Source organism: Pipra filicauda, unplaced genomic scaffold (genome assembly GCF_003945595.2).
Source record: "Pipra filicauda isolate LSUMZ 115617 unplaced genomic scaffold, ASM394559v2 scaffold64_size3178608_pilon, whole genome shotgun sequence".
In the NCBI taxonomy this organism is placed as follows: Eukaryota; Metazoa; Chordata; class Aves; order Passeriformes; family Pipridae; genus Pipra; species Pipra filicauda.
This window is the reverse complement of record NW_024104809.1, coordinates 2,172,615-2,196,390: the sequence shown is the minus strand read 5'-3', so window position 1 is coordinate 2,196,390 and position 23,776 is coordinate 2,172,615. Positions and strand designations below refer to the sequence as shown.

Sequence of the window (23,776 nt, the reverse complement as noted above, 5' to 3'; positions counted from 1 at the left end):
AGGGACCTACAGAAAGCTCAGAAATTTTGAGACAGTAAGAAAAGTTTAACTATCAGATAAGGACAAGGGTACCTATTTACTTTTTTTTTTCTGAAAGTCTCAACTTAGATTTTTCTAAGTATGAAATCGTCTGATTGGTTAGATGTTAGCTGAGTAGAATTCCACTTTACGTATATTATTTAGTCATTGAATCACTACAAGGTGTCTTAACTGAATGAATTACATAAACCTATTGCAGTATCCTTGCTTTCCCTATTCCCATGCTATAATTACTTCATGTAGCCTTTCTAAAAGCACACTAATCTCTTCAGAGCAGAAACTCATTTCTTAATGAAAACTGTAGAAATACATTGAGTGCTGCAGAAATAGCAAAATAACAGGACTTCTTTTCCCAATTAGTTGCAATATGTTGCTTAATATTAATATATTTTTAATCATATAATATATTAATAATAGTTGCATTATGTAGAAAATGCCCTATCCAACAGCAACCCAATACCTGTAAGAAATATTAGCAATTTCACCAGTTCTTTTCAGCTTGACAGTCCCAAATCTCACAGGGGCTGTCCTCAAGGTTATGAAGCTGCTTTTGCCACATAACACTGACATCCAGGTTGATGGCTGCATGATTTGTAAGCCTTTTTCTAAAAAGACAAAACAAAATAAAATCGTATGCAACTAAATATGTCTTAGCCACTCAATTAGTAGAGGGGTTTTTTTAAAAAAGCATCTTATACCTCCTTATCTAGTGACCAGTTTAGCCCTTTGGTGCAAGCAGCAGTATGCATCATATCTCATTTCCACAAACCCTGCTACAAACTTGCTTATCTCAGCTCTGTAACTAAGGTTCTCATTTATTTTTCTGTCTGGTCCTCCCTGGATTTTAAGTCAGGATGCATCTCTAGTCTCTCCTTTGATTGCACACCACTGTCCTTCTCTTCCTGTTCTATCTTTCCAGCTTTCTCCCCCCATTAAATGTTCCAATATAACATGGGTTTTACTCATGTATTATGGTGAATAATATAGGCCCAGATGCCTCATGCAGGAACATGTGTAAATAAGTGCAAATAGAGAATTAGTGTATTTGAGACAGGTACAACTGTCTGTTTTGCCTGCAGGAACCAGTGTCTGGACACTGTGCCATCCATTCTTCTGTGCTCTGAAAGCAATGAATGAGTTAAAATAAACAATGAATGATTTTACACAGAAACCACCAGGAATGCATATTCCTACTGGTTTGTCTTTTTGGCTACATTTGCCTTTTGAGAATACCAGTTGGGAAAATTGTTTAGAACTCAGACACAGTGAACAATAAAAGTGCTCTAAACTAAGCTGCTAGAAAAGTCAGTGTGTAGATGGAACACGTTACAGCTGCGTCAAGAAAAAGCTGTGTAGCTCAGCAAAACAGAAACTTAGGAGGGTTCCGGAGCTGAGATCTAGTAGACATTTGGAATATAAAGGAAGTTTAATCCCTGAGTAAACAGACAACTTCAAGGATCAAGGGGCAGATTCTTCATAGCTATCCCTTTTTAGAAAGGGAAACACCGACCTTTCTGAAAAAGACTTTGCATTCTTATCTCACGGTTGTAAAAATCCTTCTAAAATCCGAAGTGAGACCTAGTAGCATTGTAACTGCAACTGGAATAATTCAGAGATTCAGATTTAGAGAAACAAATACGGTAGAAAATCTTCAGCTAACTGAAGATTGACAGAAAAAAAACCCCAGCAAATAAATCCAACACTGTTTCTCATGTGAATGCCATCCAGCTTGCTTTTTCTCCCTCTCTCTGTCCCCAAAGAGCAAAAACCTACTGTATAATGCCTTCTGAAGGCTGTCTGCCTGCTATCCTCACTGCCCACCTACCGTAAGGAGCAGCTCCTCCCACCTGCACATAAAAGCCAAGTGCATGCTACCAGCAGCAGATCAGAGCACTTTCTCAGTCCTCCAGTGTTTTGAACCAGTGATCTTCTCTTCTTGGATCTTGTATACTCAAGGTAAGACTACTGCTACTTCAGGTTTCTGTTCTAACCAGCTATTGTGAGGAAATCTTAATGTGAACTCTAGCACTGCCTTGCTGGGTGGTGCTGGCTCCCCACCCCCCCCTTTTTTTTCAGATGTAGTGTCATCTGACATTTAAGTTAGTAACAGTCTGTTGTTTTAGCAATGAAATAAAAGCAGATCTTGCTGGGAAACACTGTGGCTGAGAAATGGTCTTCTATCCTTTTCTGATTGATTTTGAAGAGATTAGTATACCCAGACCAATTATAACAATTTATTATCCCTCTTAATAGTTCCCCTCTCACTCCAGTCAAAGTTATAAAAAAAAATTCACTGCAAAGCTTCCTTAAATTCTGTTTGAGGAAAAAAAAAAAGCTTAGTGCTAATTTAAGGAAGGGACTGGGTTTTGTTGCTAATATCATTTACTAGCCAGACTGAGACAACCTTGAGACTGAAGTGCATCTTCACGTGTTTCACTGCCTTTAAAAAAAAGTGTGATGGAACTTAAGCCCGCACAGAAGCACAGTAATAAGGCTGATGTAATTCATCATCTGGTACCAAATATGCTTAAAGTACATATTTTACCAACAGAGTTCTGTTTCTTGGAACAACAGACCTTGTGTCTCTATGAAATTTTTAGATCAGCTTGTTTATATTTTACCTACAGTTTGCCTACATGAGCATTTCTAATGCTAGAGGACAGAGACAGTTACTGAACAGTTAAAACTTTAAAAAGTAAGTAGTTTCAAAATGATATTTGCACTCCCATCCATGCATCTATCCATCCACACTGAGATGAATCTATTAGCGACCAGTACCAATTTGTCATGTTGTGTGAGTCAGTGCACTTTTAACACACAGTCACCTGTTTAAAGAAATTCCATCATAGAAATCCTAATCCTAGAATGCCTCTCTCCAGTGCTCAGAGAGGAGGGAAAGCATGAACTGCCAAAAGCAAGCAGCTAATGCTGTCTGTAAATATGCAATACATTCTGCAGTAAAGAATGATTTAATACCCAAGTCTCTTTATAAATTGACTCTTTTTTGATCTTTCCACAAATAAAAAGCCTTCTCTAAGAAAGAATTATATCCACATATAGCTGTATTCATATTAGCTGCAATATTTTAAGCTGTAACACCATATAACAACAGCAGAACTCTGCTCAAAGTGCCCTTTTCTTCATACTGTATCTAAGATTTTTTATGTATTTTATATCTTATCTATTCTAACTAATGGGGAAAAGAAAATACTGCCTTCAGCTACTTGCCTGGAAGATTACATAAGTATCTTTAAAAAAACCCAAACAAATGACAAAAATCCAAAACCCAAACAAATTTAACTATTCAAAAAACAAAGTGCAGTGCTTTCTGCAGCAGACTTAGAGCAAAACTATTTCTGCATCCAGGAGTTCATATAAATTGCCCACAGAAAACAGGAATAGAGCCCAGTTGTTTTCCTCATGACTGGCCACAAAATTTTATTCTTTAGTTAACATCTGATTTTTATAGCAAACCTCCCTTTCCCTTCCAAAAACACCCCTGTTGCAAAACACAATATGTGATTTTATGTGTAATGCATACAGAATTTAGGTCTACAATCTGGCAGTTAAGCCTCATTTGTTCACACAGAATTTTACTCTATCAGATAAATCAAAAAATTTAACAGAGCAATGTTCATGGAAAAGAAGAAAAGCATTTGCCACAGGAAATGTGTTTATAGCAAAATACTTTTTATTAAAGCTTGCTGTGAAATGTAATGTTTTGGCATTTGAAAAATGGATTGCAGGACATATTAAGAAAACTCTTTTCAAAGGAATGCATCTAATTTAGATCAGAATCTCCTCTGAGCAGTTTCTCTTTTAAGCTGAGTAGATAATTCAGTTTAGCATCACTCTGCAGCAGGGGATGAAGGGAAACTACACCCAGAAGATCTCCAAGACAACTGAGATATCTAGGAATGCATTTATTGACCTTTGTGCTGATCTGAATCTCCTTTTTACAAGATTAAAGTGTAACGATATTAAAATAAAAAATAAAAATACTGTAATTTTAAAATAATGCTACAACCACAATAATTTAAAAAAGTGAATCAGTGGTAGAACAAGGAATTCAGATTTTTTGAGTAATTATCATAGAATTTTAAATAATAAAGTCAAGGTAAAGAGACATCAATTTTTTCAGCCAGTTAAGCTGAGCAGGGATATTCAGCTATTTCTCCTCGTAGTTATGCTTAGGTTTTTTAGGTGTTTATTTAGGGCACTAATATCCACTTAAGCCACCAGCTTCCAGTGCTGCCTAGAGTGTTAGACTAGACACCTAGAAACACAGGATAAACATATCACTGTCTGCTATCTATGCATAGTTCTGCCACCACCACTGCTTGTGAAACATTCTTACCTTCATGAATTTATTTTCATACAACTCTCTATAGGGAGAGATTATGTTTTCCTCTGGCCATGCTGCCACTAAATATATGAACTCTTTTGCTTATGGTTACAGTGAAAATTCATGGTAGAGTGTCAGATTTAGCTCTTCTGGGTTCCAGGCCAGCACTTTAATTCCACAATTCATTTTGTATTCAGCCTTATAAGGTCCACCCCTTTGTAGCTGATCTGTCTTTGCATGACTCTTTAGGGCTGAACAGCAAGGAGAATTCCAGTGACAAATCTTGAGAGAGGTAATTTACTCCTAACACTTTCAAACTTCCTGGGAAACCCTTTACAAACTCCTTAACAGGATTTACAAATAAACCCTTCTTGGAGAGGGTAAATAAACAAATAACCAAATGCCCAGCTCTTTCTTACACTCTGTGGTGAAAGGAGACCAACCTACTCTTGGAAGGATGTGGAAGCAGAGATCTACTGCCATGGACTAGAAATGATGGGCAACAACTAAAAGAACTCAGCCTTGGTAACTCAGTAGTAGTAAGAGCTCAAAGAGAAGCTTAACATGATGCTTAAGCAAAATTATTCAAAGGATCTTGTAGGGGGCGTAGAATATAGTCTCCCTTTCTTTTCTACACTGGCAATCATGTGCCACTTCTGTAAATGTATAGGATATAATTTCACACCCATTAAAACAAACAAAAACCCAACCACCAGCTTTGCCCTATCCCTTCAGTTTTTAACTCTAGAGTTAATTTATGAGGGTACAGGCTCGTAATTGCTCCTGTGGCCTTGCAAATACTTCATTTTCAAGGAAACAAACAAGCAAACAAAAAAACCCCAACACATTCTGATGCTCAGTTTCTAGAGTTACTGCTGTATGGATGGAGGCCTTGTCTCTTATTCTTTCAAATTAAAAACTATTGCTAAGCAAGCATTGCTCATAGATAAGGTAGCGAACGTGTGAGAGGTAACTGGAGGACTAGAAAAAGAACCATTAATTGTCATCTCACTACCTACTGTAGAAGAGAGGACAATTTTCTTATATCCCTGAGCATAACTACATGCCAGAATTTTCTGCTCACTTATTCTATGTCTTGCTATATATCTCAGGGGAGGTAAGATTAAGTTCTATCTCTTAAGCTTAAATATATCCCTATATTTTCCCTTACTTTTTTGGCCTTCCAGTTATTCTAAGCTGGGAGTTCTTTCCTTTCACAGGGATATAATTTATAATTTTCACTATTGTCATATTTCTAAAAGAGCAATGGTTCAATGGAGGTACTGTAGTGAGAAATAAGAGAAGACAAAAACATCAGAGGTTGCTTGTTCTGTCTCATAAAAAAACTACAAACAGCTGCATTTAACTGTACAAAAGTTCTCATTTTTGCCACTTACACTTCCTAGAGTTTTGTGTGTTTTTTCCTTTTTTGTGGCTTTCCCTCCAGAAGGTGAGATCCATTCTTTATGCTAACAGAATTCCCCTCCATCAAAAGTTGTGGAGCCATATATGTTCAAAAAGATAATGATAAGTCCTGGTTGTGAAGCCTTTTGTAGGTCTTGTGCAATAACTGTGGCTATTCTCTGTAGTCATCAGTAAACAATTGTGCTTGTTCTCCCTGTACTCCTGAAATGTTGGAAGTGTTTCTGTAATTGTCTTGATGTGTAATGAATTTAATGTCTCATAATTGCACTGCAGGGGATTAATACCACTGTGCAGCCTAGGGACATCTTTTGGTGATTAAAACTTCTTCATGCAAGTCCATATTTTATAGTAAAAACAAGATGAATATAAGTCTGTTGCTTCTTGAATGGCAGGTGAAACTGTTGAGGGGTGACATGAAATGGACCCTCTTCAAAAGGGAGTGAAAATCAGTGCCCTCTCTTGGTTAGAAAAAAATACATAGAGCAGCCTTATGAGAGTGTTTATCAGTTCCCTCTGCTGGCTACAAAGCCCACGGCCAGATGAGCAGCTGTGTTTGCGGAGGCGAAGGTCTGAAGTTCTATTCCCAGTGCTGTGTGCCTGCGGTAAACTGATGACTATGGTGTCTGTGCACGTATGTGGACATCATTCTTTGTAGGGTCTCATCAACAACTACACTGAGTTCAATATGAGGGCACTCAAAAATAATATGGGCTTCCTGGTAGGTAAGAAACTTTCCACTTAGGATCTGAGAAGTGTGCTAGCAGCTATGCCATTCATAATACTGCACAGCCAGAGCATCCTTCTGTTGTGCACCATATGCACACCTTGCTTTTTACACCTCCTCAAGAAAAATGTGTGTGTTCGTTACACTCAGTTTAGAGGCATCTGGGCAGTTATCACATATATTTTTGGCAATCCTGAACTGTAACACTTCAGAATGTCAGCTTCTGAGAACTCATAATATATTTGCAAGTAAGAAATAAAAGGTACCAAAAAGAACACTCCAACCTTAAAAAAACCAAACCAAAACAAAAAACCCCTCAACAAAACAAACAACAACAAAAAAACCCTCACCACAAACCAAAACAAAACAGAAAAAGAACCTAACTAGTTCTTTTCCATTCTTATAGGGAAATAACCTGGTTATACAACTACACAAACAGGTCATACAATTTACACAGCCACTTTGAAATAAAGTTGAGATAAAAAGAATATATTGCAAACTTAAGAAAGAGTTTCTATTTTAAATAAATATTCATACTACTAAAAATCACAAACTCTTGGATCAGCTGTGCCAGTTCACTTCAGCTCCTAGGAATCTATCACAGCAACATATAGGATAAATAAACCCCATCCCAATAAAGGGAGAATCAGTCAAAACTAACAGTCTGACATAGTAGATATCAAAGCTATATTAAAAGCCAAAACTTTGAAACATCTGCAGCATATGTTTCCTGCTAACTAAAAAAGCAACCACTCTCTTCAGACCAACATACCGCTGCATTCTTCTCCCTGAAAGTAAGAAGTTGACAGTAGCACACTGTGGATTTGCATAGGGAACTTCAAACAAAGCATTTGACCATTTTTGCAACTGAAAATTCCAGACAGTAAAACGAGTTTCTAACAAAACCCACTTATGATGTGAAGCAACAACACATGTATATAATATACTGCAGTCACTGAAATGGAGATGCTTACATTGCCTCTCACTTACTCAACATAGTTTTCAAAGGGACAGAATGGAAGATGGCACAGACCCAGGGACACATAAACCAAATATAATCAAATATAATCCACTGAAAAATCTAGCAGTCAAGTCTGCTTATGCCAGCACACGACTTACCTCTGTACTGCCCTTGCATTCTTCCCACCATGTATGGAGTTCCAGTGAATGCAAAATATCAGAAAAAGGGTCTTTATGCAGCTTGCAGACCAGAAATTCTCCTTCAGCTTGCCTTAAACAACAACAGAAAAAAACCACAACAAAAATAAAAGAAAGTGTTCAGATATTTCCCAGTATTTCTTTTTAGGTGCATTAGGTGATCTTAGTTGAACTCTCAGTTGACAGACATTAATGTAAAACACAAACTGGGACCCTTGCTGGCAAATCTCAGCAAAAAGTCAGGAGATAGTTACTTTAGGTCAAAGTTGAACAATAAAAGCAGGCGTGTGAGGAAACTTTATGTTGCCAATATTGATATATCTGTCACCTCCACTATAGATAAAAAGCAAATAAGCTAAGAGTAGTTAAACAAGTATATCTCAGAAGCACTAGCATTCATACAAAACATATTTTAGAAAATGAAGAAAAAAAGGCAACATTCAGTACTTATTTCCTTTCAGCCAGTGGCTTGAATTGAATTTACCATAGTAGCACATCACATTGTTTGCTGCAGAAAAATGCAAAGCTTAGGCCTTTAGCAGTAAGTCTCTTGTGTTTTACTGGTTCCAAAAATGTCAGTGATTGTCAAAGTGTTTTTGAAATAAAACCAAAACCATGTTAATAAAATGAACTTTCCAAGACAATGCTGGCCAAAAGTGATTCTTAGATTTCTTTTCAGTAATAAACTGCCTCTGTGGTTGCTGAGTTGATAGGGAGAAGGATTTAAAGGACCAAAGCCAAGTTCTGGTTAACTCGGGGTAAAAAAAAAGAACTCTGAAACAGAGCACAATCCCTCCAATGAATGGACAGACTTTTGCTGAAGGTGGGCAGAGCTTAGCAAAATCCAGCTGTGCTTTCAAAAATGGCTGTAATCATTACTAGGCTCCACTTGAACATATTCCAAGACTGCAGTAGTCGCTGTGGGTACATCTTGTGATATGCTGCTGCAGATTACGGGACCAGCCTCGGTACTTCAGTGTGTAATTCACAGGCTGAATGTCAGTTCACAGGAGCTCCCCTGCCTATTTATTAAGTAGTGATTCCCTAAGTGAATTAACAAGGCAACAGCTGGCAGGATTCTGTCCCATCCTATCCCAGCCTTACAGATCAATAGCTCCAAAAATATGCTCCAGTGAAGGATGAAGGTGAACATGATGAACTCAGTTCCTACAGTGCACACAAGTTGCATGCAAGTGCAGGCAGCGAGACCTCCAAACTGCTTTGCTGTATGTGCACATAGGTGCAGACACAGCAGCAGTTTCTGTCTTTCACAGAAGAAAGAGGTGCAGTAGTTGGATATTCTGTGTCTGTTACAGGAATTCCTGCTCTCCTCCTGTTCAACCAGCCTAGCTTAGTTTAGGAGGTCTATGCAGTGCAGTCCAAAATGCCATTGCAAGGGTGGTTTTTTAGTTTTTATGCTTAGGAACTCCTACAGACTGTTATTATCTTTCGGAGATCTGAGCATAACTTACTACATCTGGAAACATGGAAAACATTTTAGGACTGTTCCCTAGGCTTGCATTACTAGTCTCACCTAAAAACATTGTTCATACGGAAAACTGTATGTTTCACATTGAATCCTCATACTTGATTAAAGATTAATTTGCAGACATAATTTCTTTTTATTTATGTACGGGTATAAAATTATCAGATGGCTTTTAAATTGTAGTTTAAAGGAAATTCATTTATCTCGCTGTCTTTTGTAATATCATCTTCATTCCATTTCTATTTTAGATTGCTCTTAAGCAACTAGCTGCAAATACTTCGTATCTAAAATCCAAGCTAATGTTTAGTTTGTACATGTGATTTTTATGGTATATTTCTGTTCCATAGTCAGGAGAAGATAGCTCTTAGATGCAAATTTCAAGCACAAAACCTGCTTTCACTGAATTCAGAATTCACTTGCATTGAATATTTTATATCATTCTTTTGAAATAACCTGTATTTTCAACATCACATCTGTCACTCCTGTGCTGAACACTCTCAAGAACTCAATACAAAAAGACTGAAACACCAGCAGAAGAAACTGAATTTGTGATTTCTCAGGGGCATTTTCTCTTCTACATGTGCATTGAACTTTCTACTGACTGCTTATCTCATGAAAACAAGTATTTAAAAAATAAGCGAGCAAAAACCTATTATGTTTTCAATGCTCCATTCATCGAGCACATTTTGAGAGCTGGAATTTTAGCTTAATGAACATTCACAACATACACACAGTCTTATCCTTCAAAATAAAGACTGCATCTGTGAGACAGAAGGCTGCTCCTGCAAGTCCTACCAAAGCTGGAGCTAACTGAAGAAATAACATGGCACTTTCCACAGGCACTCAGCATCACAGACCTCAGCTCAGGGTGCAGAAACCCTTCCTTCCTGGTTTCTCCCTCTCTGCCACCAGAGATGAGGAGGAGAAATATTTTTGCTCGTTCAACTCCTTTGAAGTCTCTTTGAGACTGCAGGAAAACATGAAATATTGTACCTAATGCCCCAAAGCTATCACGATAGGAGGGTTTTGTGTCAGCATGTTGTTCACAAAAATCAAATTCATTACCCAGTGTGCAACAAGTCAATAATTATACACTCAAGAGAGACACTGATTATTTATTTCAAAGTTGTGCAAGCCTAGGTGCTCGGTGGAATTCCACAAATCAGGCACATCAACTATTAAAACTTTTTACTATTTGCACGTTTTAGCAAACAAAGGAATTAGTGTTCATTGGCTACAAGTTACATAGTTCTCTTATTAATGACGGTTCTATCTTCTATTGGTTAATGATTCTCTCGTTTCTCATGCAAATTAGTCTGCATGCACAGTTTTTACCTTATTTTGAGTTGGTGGGTTTCTTAGGTTGGTGATCTGTGAGTCAGTGGTCACAATCTGCCTCTGCCAGAACTACCTTGTATGCAGTTGGAGCTGATTTCAGCACAAGCTGACTTGGCTTTATTAGTTTCTTCGTTATCTTGGGAGTTCCACTAATGTCCTTGTGGCCCATAAATTCTGCATGCATTGTGTCCACTATTAGTGGGCATCCTACTCCCCTAGGTCTGAGATCAAACCTTAAACCTTAAGACAATTCCACCAATTGGTGATCTGTTTTTCTAACACCTGACTATCACTTAGAGCTTCCTTGTTAGCTGCTCTCTGTTTCACAGATTAAATCCCCCTTCTTGTTGATTAGGCTTGAAAGTATACAAAGATCCAACATTAAAGAACTTCCTTTCTTAAAAAAATTTTACCTATTATGCATTTTGCAACAAGCAATTCCATTTAGTGACAATTCAGTTCTAATGGTGTGGTAGTCTACTTTAAAATAAAAGAAAGCAAAACAAAACCACAGGGCACCCTGGGGGCTCCATCCTGCTCGACAGGCTAAGGACTCCTCGGTCCTGAGGAAAGCTGCCATTGCCTGGCAGGGTGGTGACAGCTCGCCCTCACCAGGCCGTGGGCAAGGGCAAGGGCAGGGCCAGCCCAAGCCACGGGGCAGCCATGGTTCAGGGCCCCCCATCTGTCAGCCCAGGCCCCCTCGTGTTGTGGTTCCGTCACGCTCTAACATTAGCGCCATTTCTGCACACAGACACCCAGAAAGTTGATTTAAAGCCTGTGCCTCCCATTCCCAAAGGAGAGGCAAGGGTTGAAGAGAGCAGAAACTCCCCACAGCCCCGTCAGCTGAGGAGCATTTATGGAAACACAATGCATTTGAGGTTTCTTGGGTTTCGGAGATACAGCCCCAGGGGTTTCGCTTCTGCGTGCCAGCCCTCGGTGCCCCTTTGAGGAGGATCTGGGGAACATTAGCTCGCACAGATGTGGACAGTGCTGGAAGGCCAAAAATGAGGGGGGCAGCGGGGGGGCTCCACTCTCAGCTGGAAAGAAAATGTCGCATCATGTGAGGGGAGGCTGCTGAGAAAGAGAAGGAAGGCTGCTCCAGCACGCACCACGGGAGGTTCAGGACCTTTCAGATCTCCCCATCTGGAGGCAAAATTAAGGCCACTATAAGTTTAAAAAAAAAAATAAAATCCCATTTTGCAGTTAAGGTTCTTTTGTCTTAAAATCCAAAAATCCCACCTACAAAAAATACTACTGTATATGGGTATCTAGTATAAGAAGAGTAACCAGTCCTGTATAATTGAAATTCTAAACCCTCAAAACTCCCCCCAAAATACCAAACACTTGGGTGGGATGTGAGGAAAGAAATATCCTGTGAGGAAAAGAAATGATAAAACTACTGTACTCAACAGGCAGGGAGTTCAGAAGCCAAACAGCTGAATGGAACAGCTTTATCATTTCTTTACAATGTATTGTCCCTGCCCTCCTTTGTTTAGCACAAAGGTTTTTCAGGGTGAGTCCTTTTGATCTATTTGTTACATCCCCTAGCATGGTGAAGGCCTGACTCATGATCAAAGAGCAGCAGCTCCTGAATCTGAAGGCTTGTAAATTGTACATACAGCAAAGTTGGCTCCCGGACTCCTGTTCCAGTCACTTTAACACACTCTTGTTTACACAGATGATTGGTATGTCTGGAAAGAAACTATATTACAAATGCTTCACCTCCCTCTCCTGGCTGCAGAAGCATCCAGGAATGCATACAATAGATTAATGAATTTATTCTTACACACACCCTGGCCACATCACTGTCATTTTAGATGAAATCGAGGCACAGAGAGAGTTGCTAGTGTAGCATTTCAAGAGATTGCTCCTGGCCAGATTCTCAAGTGTCTTCCCATCACCATGGGAGCTAGTTGGAGAGCCTGATTCCCATCTGGGCACCTCGGTGAGAACCAGATTTTCACGAGCGTTCAGTACCCAGTAGCTCTAGCAGTGACGCAGCCAAATTTTCTGAGAAGTTCCTTTGATCATCTGGCCACTGCCTCAGTGGAAGCAGAGAGCTCTTGAAAAATCTGATCCTGTTTGTGGGTGCTGAGCACTTTTCAAAATTCTTGCTTAAGTGACCTGGCCAAGGATGCAGACTAAAATCTGAGCAGAACACACTTTGCCTAATCCCTAGGCCAGTGATTTAACCACAACTGTATTCTTTCATCTTCAGAAGAGAAAGAATAGACACTAGTTGGGGCAGCAATCAAAATGCCAAACAACTGCCAGTATCCATGCCTGCCAAGCTAAATGCCCAGATACTTGTGGGCAAACCAGACAGCCACATTTTGGTACTTTCCTGAGAAAGGATTATTTCTAGTAGCAGTGCCAGAGTCTGGCAACCTGGTTTATGCTCTTTCCAGATGTACCTATTTCTTTCTGGGCTAAAACCTTTGTGAACATGCCCTCAAACAGGCACACCCTCCCCACTCTTCAGAAAAAACAGCAGCTATCCAAACATTGCACTGTCTCCATTATTCTTAGAGAGCCAGGCATGCTTGGGCAAGAAAACACTATTTTGTGTAATGATTAAGAAGCAGTGGTCGTGTCAGTGAAGATTCTTGTTTTCATTGAATATTTCATTCATTTTTGAACATAAGCAACCACTTAGCTGCAGTTGTGCTAGATGCAGAGGAGGAAACACATGCTATTCTTGGCCAGGCTTTACCTCTGTGGGAAGCAGCAGTCTCCTTACAGCAGCCTCTGTACACTGCATGATTTAGTTACATTTAAGATTGTCCTGAACCTCAAGAAAGGACCTGCCTCCAGGTCCTTTGACTCCTCTGAGTACTCAACAGTGTAAATATGGGCAAAACCCCCAAACCCCAGCCTGGATCCTCTATTTTATGCCCTATTTGTGTGAGGTCCGTTTGCAAATGACAGTTTCCAAAGCCATGATCTAAAGGTTAGCTTAGAAATTCCTCTCCAAGCTGACTGTATCCATTCAACTGCCAATTGAGACACTGCTTTCTGCGTTGCTCAGCAGCAGCTTGTTGGACTGTCTATCACAGGACTCTGTGTCCGAGTCCAGCCTTCACAAAATGCTCTCTGTCTCACCTCTGTCCCCAGCTTTCAGACCACCTCCCAAGTATCTGACCAGTCTGCTAATAGGAAGATAAGGCATCCAGTCACTAGTGTGTTTTAAGGGAGCATAGATATCGCATGGTAACTATTGAATGAAAATGTTTACAGAAAAATAGTTTTGTAAAATAGCTCAGACTAAGTTGTTGCTGAGGGTTGAGCTCAAGTTATATAAGCCAAAAAACACAGCTGTATCTTTTCTAGCTACAGCTAAAAACAGCAAAGTGTACTGGAAAAACCTTTCAGAGGGGGAGGGGAGATACTCTGCTAACAGAGGATTACATCTAGAAGCAAGTGTGAACATTTTTCTGCTCTTGTTGGTTCTATACCTGCAATAACACAAGGCAAGTGATGACTGTGGTTTGTGCTTTGACTGTTAAATGGCTGCTTTCACTTGATTCTGACATCTGCTGCACTAATAATTGTAGTAACAACTCTAGCCAGAAGCTGGACTTCAGAGCTATGCCCCAGTCTAATAACACAGCCTCAGCTTTACAAACAGAAAAAGTGAGGCAGAAAGGGATGAGCTCATGCAGCACATGTATGCAGGCAGTTAATTGCACGTGCTATGATGTACCTTGTGACCTAAAACCTTAGAGGGAATATCACTGGAAGAAATTGGATTATGATTAGTAATTCTATGGGCCTTCGTGGTTTTGTCAGTAAATTCATCACTACAACTTTTCACTTTTTCCATCTTGCAGACTTTTGTTTATTTTAAATTCCCTTGTCCTGTCCAAGAGAAACCAAGGCATTTCTGTGGAAAAGCCTTGGTCAACTAAAGGCCCAGGTCAGGAAGTCTGTCTTGGGTATCACCTCCTCTAAACTCAAAAATTAGCAACAGTCCAAAAAAAGGTCTTAGTTAGGAGAGTAGTGAGATAGTCAGGACACAGCTTGCTGATAAAGTACTGGGAGATTTGATGCTGGAGTGGAGGTACCAGTAAAGGCCCCTGGGAAAGGCTGGCAGGTTTGACAGTCCAGCCCGATGTGCCTTTGGAGCAAGAGCAAATGGGCATTCCAGCACTGACAGGAAAGGGTGCTGACAGTAATAAAGGTTGATGTGCAGAAGATGGACCCTTCTGTGCAATTGGTTTACTCTGGAGCCAAGGTCTTGGGACTGTAGGGCTGTTCTATTTTCCTTTTAGACCTAGATATATCAGCACTGACTTTTCCTCCTGGTCTTGAGCATAATTGGGGCTTGTGTCTTTTCGATTTACAAGGTAGCACAGAGACTAAAAGGTGGGATAATCAACTCCAAGTTAATCAGTCTCATTGTGAGATACTGTTACTCTGGGAAGGTTGTGTTTCTGTCAAATTTTGTCTAGAAATGCACTCCAAGAAATGAGAGCCATTTCCTTTTACAACTAATGATTACATTTCCATTAGAAAGCTGTAGTTTTGAATTGACGTACTCTGAGAAAAAGCTTTGCTTAGAAATTCCTGCTTATTCCTTTGGGAAATAATTGGAATCACTTATTAAGTATAATTGCTTAGAAGTGGGGAAAAATCCACTGTCAGGAGAGGACGTTCAGCATTTCCCAAATCGTTCTTCTCTTTAAGCTCATGCAAACTGTCAATTGAAATCACTGCCTACTGACATAGGTCTTGTAAGAACCTGGGTCCTGTTCTTAATCCAGACAAGCATTAGAGAAAACTGTACTTCTGAAAACTACACAATGCATCCTCCCTACACTGCGAAGTTTTCCAGTCCTTACAGATTCACCCATGACACAGCAAAAACATCCTCCAAGCCTGACTGAATTTACACAGCAAAATAAGTCACTTCTTAAGTGTTTAAAAGTCATTGTGAAAGTGAAAAAATGAAATGTGCTGTATATCATCTCACAAAACCAGAAGTAGTTATATTATAAATAAACAGAGTTTGCCTGGTATTAGGGACATAGGAAATTCCATTCAAGAACAGACAAATGGCACATCTTGTCTGGTATCCTGTATCTGGCACAGGCCTATAACAGATGCTTAAAATACTTGGCTCCCTTGGTCTCACAGTCTCCCCTGTTCCACCTGCCACCAGTGCTATAAATCACAGTTTTCCTAACCTCTGGTGAAAGTCTCTTCCCTGCTCACTTGCATAACGTGGGAGGTGGAAGCACAAGCTGAGGGAATATATACTTGCCCTGTGTGATACTTATTACGTTGTCTGGTACCAAGTTTGCCCAAATTGTGGTTCTGACTGTTACAGAACATACAAGGTATTGCTGCCTGTATTGCCTGTGTAGCCAGAGGAAGCAGCACATAGATGAGGACTATACTTGGCTGCAAGGAAAGCGGGGAGCAAACCCCATCTCACCCTCATTTATACACAGGCAGCCAGCGTACCCACTATGAGCCATAAATCAGCTGCCCTTTTTCTGTCAAGCTACTGCCTCCTAATTGTGTCCTACTACTCAATGACATTTATATCCTGGTGTGGCTTTCATAGTAACTATTATAGTTTAGCTCATGGTGACTGAAAATTAAATGGGTTTATTGTCTGTCAAGCAGAGTTCACTTTTGTCCTTATTCCAGATGTTATCAAAACATGGGTCATCTACCCAGCAGGTCACTTAATGCAGGTTGCCCTCTTTAGTTGGTGCTTCTAGCCATTGTGACTAGTGTGATATGCCTGCACCCTAGAAAACTGACTGTGACACTCTCCCTTACTAGAAATGTACTTGCCACAGACCATGTCTCTATTTTCTACAGTCTCGTTCATAACCAACATTGAATTCAACGGCACAGTTGGTTAAAGGCCTCTAAAACAGACAAACAAAAACTCAAAACCTTTACATTTGAAAAGTTAAAATTTAAAACCCCCCTTTGTATTAACTGCATTACAGCCTCTCTGCATTTCCCTGTTAAATATATTAGTATTTTAAAAAGGCTAAAGCGAACTTATGACTATAGGTACTACCAGGTAAGGTCCTTTCACACATCATCTTGCAGAAACAACAGAGAGGGGCAGCTATAGAAATTATGATACTTCATGTCTAAGCTATATCATTTAAAAAATTGAATTTGAAGGAAAAAAACATGTCCCCCGGTTTGAACACATCATCTCTACAGTTGCTAAACACTGCTTTTAGAGAATGATCTAATAAATCTTTACATATTAATAAGGGAAAACTAAGTCCTGATGGTGTGTGGGGGCTGTTGGATATACTTCGATATGTCAGCTTTCTCCACGCTCAAGGATTTTCTGATTTTGGTTCCATTCTGGTGAATATAACATTCAGTGCCAAAGGTCTGAATCTAGAGCAGATCTTTGATCTAGCTATCCCAAATTTGTATCCACAACGAACAAGGCTTTGAAACATCAATCTGCTTGAAAGAATGGACACATTAAAGCTACTACAGTACCTAGGAGAAGTTTGAATCCTTTAAGATATTCCAAATCAATATTACATATTAATGACCAGGCTTAGTATTAGCAGGAGCTCTGTGGCTTTCTGTACTTCTTTCCTGTTCCACAAGAGCAATGACTTTAAGAATATCCATCTTACTTCAGTCAGGAACAGAAGTAAAGGTTTTCAAGGCAGACAAATGAGTTGGCCACTTGTTCCAAAGAAACAGAAATGGTGTTCCAAGTTTCCTAGACAGCTTTAAAAACTACATAGAGCAATTCAGCTGCTTAATCTATTATGTTCTACACCTCACATTTAAGAGGACACAAAATCACATGCTTTTTATTCCAGATATAAGCTTTTCCCCCCACAGCAGTCCTAAGCCATCTCATTTTGTCTCTGTCTTCAACATATATGCTGGTCATCTTGCTTGTACCATTCCCAAGAACAAAAGTAGTACTCTTCAGAGTAAAAAGCAGCAGCTGAGGTTCCCAGATTGCCACAGATATCCTAAATAACAGTGAACCAAGTTTCTTAATGTCTGTGATTGCATTTGCCCATTTCTTTAATGAGGATGTTAGTATTTTGTTTTCTGAGGAGAAATGTTGTAAATCTCAATTAATATATCCATTACAAAAAGGGCATGAATTACAACTTTAACTGTGCAGTAAAACAGAACCTCTATGTGAATAAATAATTATAAGTAGATATATAAAACTATAAAAATAACTTCTTTACTGCAAACCTTGCCTTAACAAGAAACATAACTCCTTCCTCCCTCAAGAAATTCGAATACACTGACTCATGTCTTTGTTTAAGTGTCATGGTAAATTTGTTCTTTTATAACATATAGTAGTTTAGCTTTGAACTTTTGAGTTTTGGAAAAGGCAGAGCGGAAAAATGTTTTCATGGGAGAGGAGTGCACATTCCAGAGCTGTCGACTGTTACTCGTTTATGAGGCGGGGGAAAAACTACTTTGGTTTTAGGCTTTGGTTGATGCAATTTGTTGTCTGGTATTTTGTGATATACCAGAGAGTTTACACTGTACAGTGAAGTATTTCAGTTTTCTCTCTCATTTTTCCAGCTTTCGCTTGTTCAAAATTCTGAACAAGCTTGAAACTGCCTGATGTTGAGGAGAGAAAAATTAGCTATGTAAAACTAGAAATAACGATCCTTTGTAGTATCCAAAGTTGTCCAATGAGAAAATAACTCACAGTTGACTGTGAATTATAGAGCTACACAGACGCATAATGGGGGAATAGAGATGATATTACTCACAAAAATAAAACAAACCAAAATGTGAGCCCTTCATGGTCTCTTTGTAATGTGAGCAACAGTTTTAAACATGGTTTTTCTGTGCTGTTTCATGTTTATTTAATGTATTAACATAAAAAAATATTAAAATAAGAAAATAAAATAAACTTTATGTAGCTTATTTATTCTAGTAAAGTAAAAAATATCTTTTTGCTGTCCTGCCTTTTTGAAGGCTATTAACATACCTTCTTTCTTCCCTTCTCTTTCTAGAAAAGAAAATGCAGATTGTCAGAATCCTTCAAATTTGATACTCAGCACTGTTATGATCTCCTCATTACTGGATGTTGAGTCTGGATATCAGAATCGGTAGAGTGAAGCACTCTCCTGTTAAACTGAGGTAATTTTCTTCCATAATTACAGAAAAAGTCTAAGGCTGAAACAATGCAATTAACATGTCTTTCAAAGTTTCATTTCCTGGGAAAAAATATAGCCATTAAAAAGGATCTATCTTGTAAAACATTTTAAGAGGCAAAGACTGGAAGCTACATGAGAATGCTGCCCTCAAGTCAAAGATGAGGAGAGAACTTCTCCATTCAGCAAAGCCAGAAGATGTCAGGATATTATTCTGAGAGAGAGAGCCTTTGCCAAGGACATCAACTGCTTTTCATGCACAAATTGAGATAAGTTTCTATTTACTGGGATGAGTATCCATACAGGAGGTTATTTCAGAAATATTACTCAGCATGAAAAACTGCATTTATGAAAGCCTACTTAACCAGTCACTGGTTAATAGCATCATGTTTTCCCTTAAGAAAGGAACTGCACACAACGCAGGCCTGATGTAGTCACAGCATGTTATAGGAACATGCAACTTAGGATGCAGATGGGAAGGCAGTCAGTTGCAGAATTGTAATAAAGAATAAAACAAAGCAGGTGGCCCATAAGGATGCAAAGACACAACTATCTTCAGAACTAAGCTATGTAAAAAAGATTTTCAGAAAGTTTTCTACCCTCACATGGCTTTACTGTATCCCTTCCTTTCCTGGCATATCAGTAATCAAGTAAGGGTTAGTTTTCTGTCCATTGCCCTAACAGAATCACACAACATCCACAATATATTACCGTGAATCTTAAAGATGCTTCAGATAAGATTTAAATGGGTTTTCATATAATCACCACTACAGACAAGAGGAAAAGGAAAAAAAAAAATACAGATAGGTGTACAGGAAGATCAGCTAGAGGATAGTTGTATTCTCCTTAGTATACAAAGCTGTCGTGGGCTCCACATTTGCTTTCAAAGTAATGGAATTCCATTAGAAGACAGTAACCAACACGGAACATAGTTCTTTGAGGTCATTTAAAGTCTGGCTGTTAAACAAATGATACTCCAATTTTTACTTTTTTTCCAAGGTTTCATGATATTTCTCATTTACTTTCAGCAATTTTTGTCCTATCCATCTCTTAAACCTGCATTTTGAACCACTGAGAAATCATTTGCCTAAAGCCAGAACACCAATTTCAATACCTTTCTGTTATTAATATTCCTTAAGTTACGTTTCAGCTTCCAATCAAGGTTTGCTGCAACAGTTTCCCTTTTGATGCAAGTCCACTGTACAGTACCTTGGATCTCTGCTAGAATGCACACTATGTCATGTGAACAATAAAAAGCAATATAGCTCAACTTTCCCAAAGTAGGTTGAATCAGGAGTTTTAAGGATAATCAAAACCATATTTTTACTTGCAAGCAGAGCCAGTAAGTCATTGAAGCTATACAAATATATTCGTATCCACATTGCACTTCATTATAGAAGGAATCTCACACCCAGGAACACAAACATTCTTGTTGTAGAATACTGAATAATTGCGGAACAGATAAATGGAAGAATACAGTGATCTTTGCCCGAGAAGTGCATCATAAAAGAGATTCTAGTAAAACAAGGTGAATCTTCAGACTTGTATAAACTTTTTTATGCCTTTCTTAGCAGACATTAGAAAACTTGAAGGACTTTGTATAGAGCAGTATTATTTACAAAAGTGTTTATTACTTGTATTCTTTAAGTGAAACTTACTTATGCATGATTTCATATAGAAATATGGAATCATAGAATCAACCGGATTGGAAAAGACCTCTGAGATAATCAAGTCCAACCCTTGATCCAACACCACCGTGGTTACTAGACCATGGCACTAAGTATGCAAGTGCATGTCTGTTTTTAGCAATGTCTGTCACTAAATATTTTGGACCAATTTATAGTCTTTGGTAATGGCAACAGATAGGTGCCAGTTAGTTTGATATTTTATGTCAGCAAGTTATTCTACATGTGAGAATACCTGTGTGTAAATGTAACAGTATATTTCTTATAGATGTTATTTACGTGCGAGTCTTTATAGGACTTGTGTCTAGACCCAGTCTGGATTTAGACAGCTGTCACTGACAGCAGAGTATACATCTTTGTATAGTTTGTTTGGTTTGGGTTTTTTCTATTTCAAATAATGGCTTTTTTTCACTGCTAACTGCAAAGGTTGATTTATCAATACAAATGGAAGTTATCTGAACAGCAGCCAACATAGAACACAGAGTCAACAGCAACAATTCATGGCCTTTTTTAGTTTGTTGTGGGTTTTTTAATGCTCAGGGTCCATACAGGCAAGAAACTCTTTCCCATACTGTGAGATGGAAATATTGCTCACCCTTTTTTACAATACAAAGCTTGAGAAATAAAATTGAAATGATTTAGTCAAAACTGAACGCTTTCCTTATCTCAGAAAGGCAGCACTGCACAGTTCAGCCAAATTGTAGCTACCTGAAAAAGTGGAAGGATTTGATCATCTATGCCTGAAATCACACATTTTAAAGTTGTTCTAACCACAGTGTAGGCACAGCTTTACTGAATGATTTCACCATGCAGAGTTATTTCCCACGTTACTTTGTAACTCCAGTAAAAAAAAATCAGGAATTGGAAGGTCATGGATGCATAGAAAAGAGAATATTGTGGTTTCTAAGAAAAATATTTATTACCAAGCAAGCTATTTTGATTTATTAAATGATAGCTTCCCGTCATAGTGTTTTTTGATATGGTGCTTGAAACCACAATGATTGTATAAAGCCAGGACCTTATTTGTTTAAAGGCATTCACTAGTGTTTTTCTTAATAGAAATATCAGTTCATGACAGTGCCAGGTTCATAGAAGCTCATCCAGGAATAAATTCTTGAAAAATTATTTTTTTCCTAGAGTGTCCATTAAGCCAGTGCAGTCACTGTGTCTTCTAACATTAGATTTATAGGATGTTATAATTAACAACAGGTGATGGGCAGCACTACATGCACAGCAAGTAAAGTGAAAAGACTGGCAACTCAAGAAGCACTTGTGATTCATCAAAACTTTTGCCTGCATAAACTCAGCAGTAAACCTGATAGGTTTGCTGGCAGTTGTTTTGGGTTGGGTTTTTTTTTGTTTGTTTTTTTGTTTTTAATTCCACCACCACTATTTTTCCTTTTTCATGTCAAGGATTAGGGACCATCTGTCTGTTTTTAGAGTTCTGTAGCTTTTTCTCTTCTAAGTTTAGTATCTATACAATGAAACAAATTATGCTTCCCTACTCACAGAGGACTTCTTGGAGGATTATGAACAAGCCCACTCAAAATTTTGAAACTATGCAGATTTTTAAGAGACACTTGTGTCTCTGTTATTCCAGCTCTCTCAAACTCACATTCTGTACAAGTAACAAAAAGGAAAAAAAAGGTTCAAAAATACATACACTCTCCAATTTTAAGAAAAGCAGTTCTTCACTTAGGACTATAAAGGAGGGCAGAGGACATTGAAAAACATGAATTGGCAGAACAAAAATATGTCCCAAATGAGTTTTCATTTGCATAGCTAAACTAATGCCTTTTTTTTTTCCAGTTGTGAGAATATAAGTGAGGCAAGGTATGTTGGGAAAGGAAATGGCTTTGTTTAACCAAGTGACAAAGAACATGTATCCCAAATCTTCCCAGAGATCTAACTTATATGAATCATCTCTGATGTACTAACCTGATATGACCGTGATATTCATGAGATAATTACATGTTGTAACATATTGATCATAACAAAGGAATAGTTTTTTTAATTAAAAACCATCTGTTTTGGATAATTGACTACATGTCCTCATGCACATTAGTAAATACTTTCAATGCAGTAATTGGTAGAAGTACATAGGAATAGTAAAAAAAAAAAAGGAAATCAGTATTTGTACTGTAGAAAGGACTGGAGGTTTTTCATGGATTTATTCCATGCTCTTGCCGGTATCATTCTCTGAGTTCCTCTACAAGTAACTCTCATACATGAAATTATTTTCTACTAGAACTCTGAGTGTGTTTCCTCCCTGCTTTTATCCTTCCCACCCCAAAATACACTTGAATTAGTAACCTTAAAGTCCTTAGCTTTATTATATTAGAGAGCAATGACTATAATTCTAGATTTTATGTTACCAGGGTGCCAACAGGAACACATGGTGCAATGGTGACTTTATCCTGCCTGTTGCAGAGTTCGCACTTCATTAAAATTCACATTGCTTATCTATAACTGAGGCAAAAATTTGCCCAGGGGAACACTTGTTACTCTGGGTAATTAATCAGCGGTGATGGGAAATTTTTCTTAGTGTTCTTGATAATCTCTAGGGCATCATCCAACTGTGAAATTTTGGCCTTACTGAAGTGGAAAGCGAATTTCATCAGTGACTAGAACAGGCCAAGACATTTCTCACAAAGCACTTCTCGACCTGGTGTCATCTGGCAAAGCTTCTCTGTGCAGTCTTTTTTTCAGAGTTGGAGAAGCAGTTCATTTCTATTAAATATTTCACATGCATACAGTAAAAGTCCTTTCTTTTAGTAATCATTAGCATATTTTAAGAAAGATTCTGCACATTCTTCAGGGTAAATACCTTTTATAAGAGCTTGAATCTATACTCAAAGTCTGAGCTCAGTGAACTTGCAATCACATCCTCAATAAGAAAGTTGTGGGTTTGCATGTGCAGGGATAAAACACATAAGACTGTCAAAATGCTTAAAGATTCAAGCACATAGCTTGAAACAGCCTGAAACCTTCCACTTTCTAGAGTGAAGCTAGACTCAAAAATAATTTTTTTATTAAAAAGATATACTCCCTCCATCAGATGGTCAAATTTAGAGTTGCAATACTGAAAATAATTATCACTTTAAAAAATCTCAAAACCCAATAGCATTTTATTTTTATGGTTGCTAGGCATAGGGTTTCAAATTCGTATATGTTGAGACCAAACAGAGGAGTATTTTTCTCACTGAAGTGCTTCAGGATAGTTGAACTTCTACTGCGCAAAAGTAGTAGAAATTTTAAAAAGACTGAAAATGTTTTCAATTCAAAAGTAGAATCCTCTCCATTCTGCTTTATTGTTGGATGCTCTTGTTTTGAGTGTGTCATACTAGTTTCACTGTAGCAGGAGCTAAACGAAAGCTTATTTTCTCAAATTACTAAATAGCATCATGAATTCTATTCTAAATAGCATTCATGAATACCATC

The 23,776-nt window shown here is 38.3% G+C and overlaps 1 protein-coding gene across 2 annotated transcripts in view; it reads left to right on the top strand.

Annotated features, from left to right (window-relative positions):
* Nucleotides 1-1,916: 1,916 nt before the first annotated feature.
* The window catches only part of COL8A1 (collagen type VIII alpha 1 chain), an 86,366-nt gene continuing 64,506 nt past the window's right edge, over nt 1,917-23,776 (top strand). For both annotated transcript variants that reach the window (XM_027727592.2, XM_027727591.2), the window contains exons 1-2: nt 1,917-1,995; nt 18,510-18,636. The gene's annotated coding sequence lies outside the window, so the exon portion shown is untranslated. The remainder of the gene's footprint in view (nt 1,996-18,509; nt 18,637-23,776) is intronic.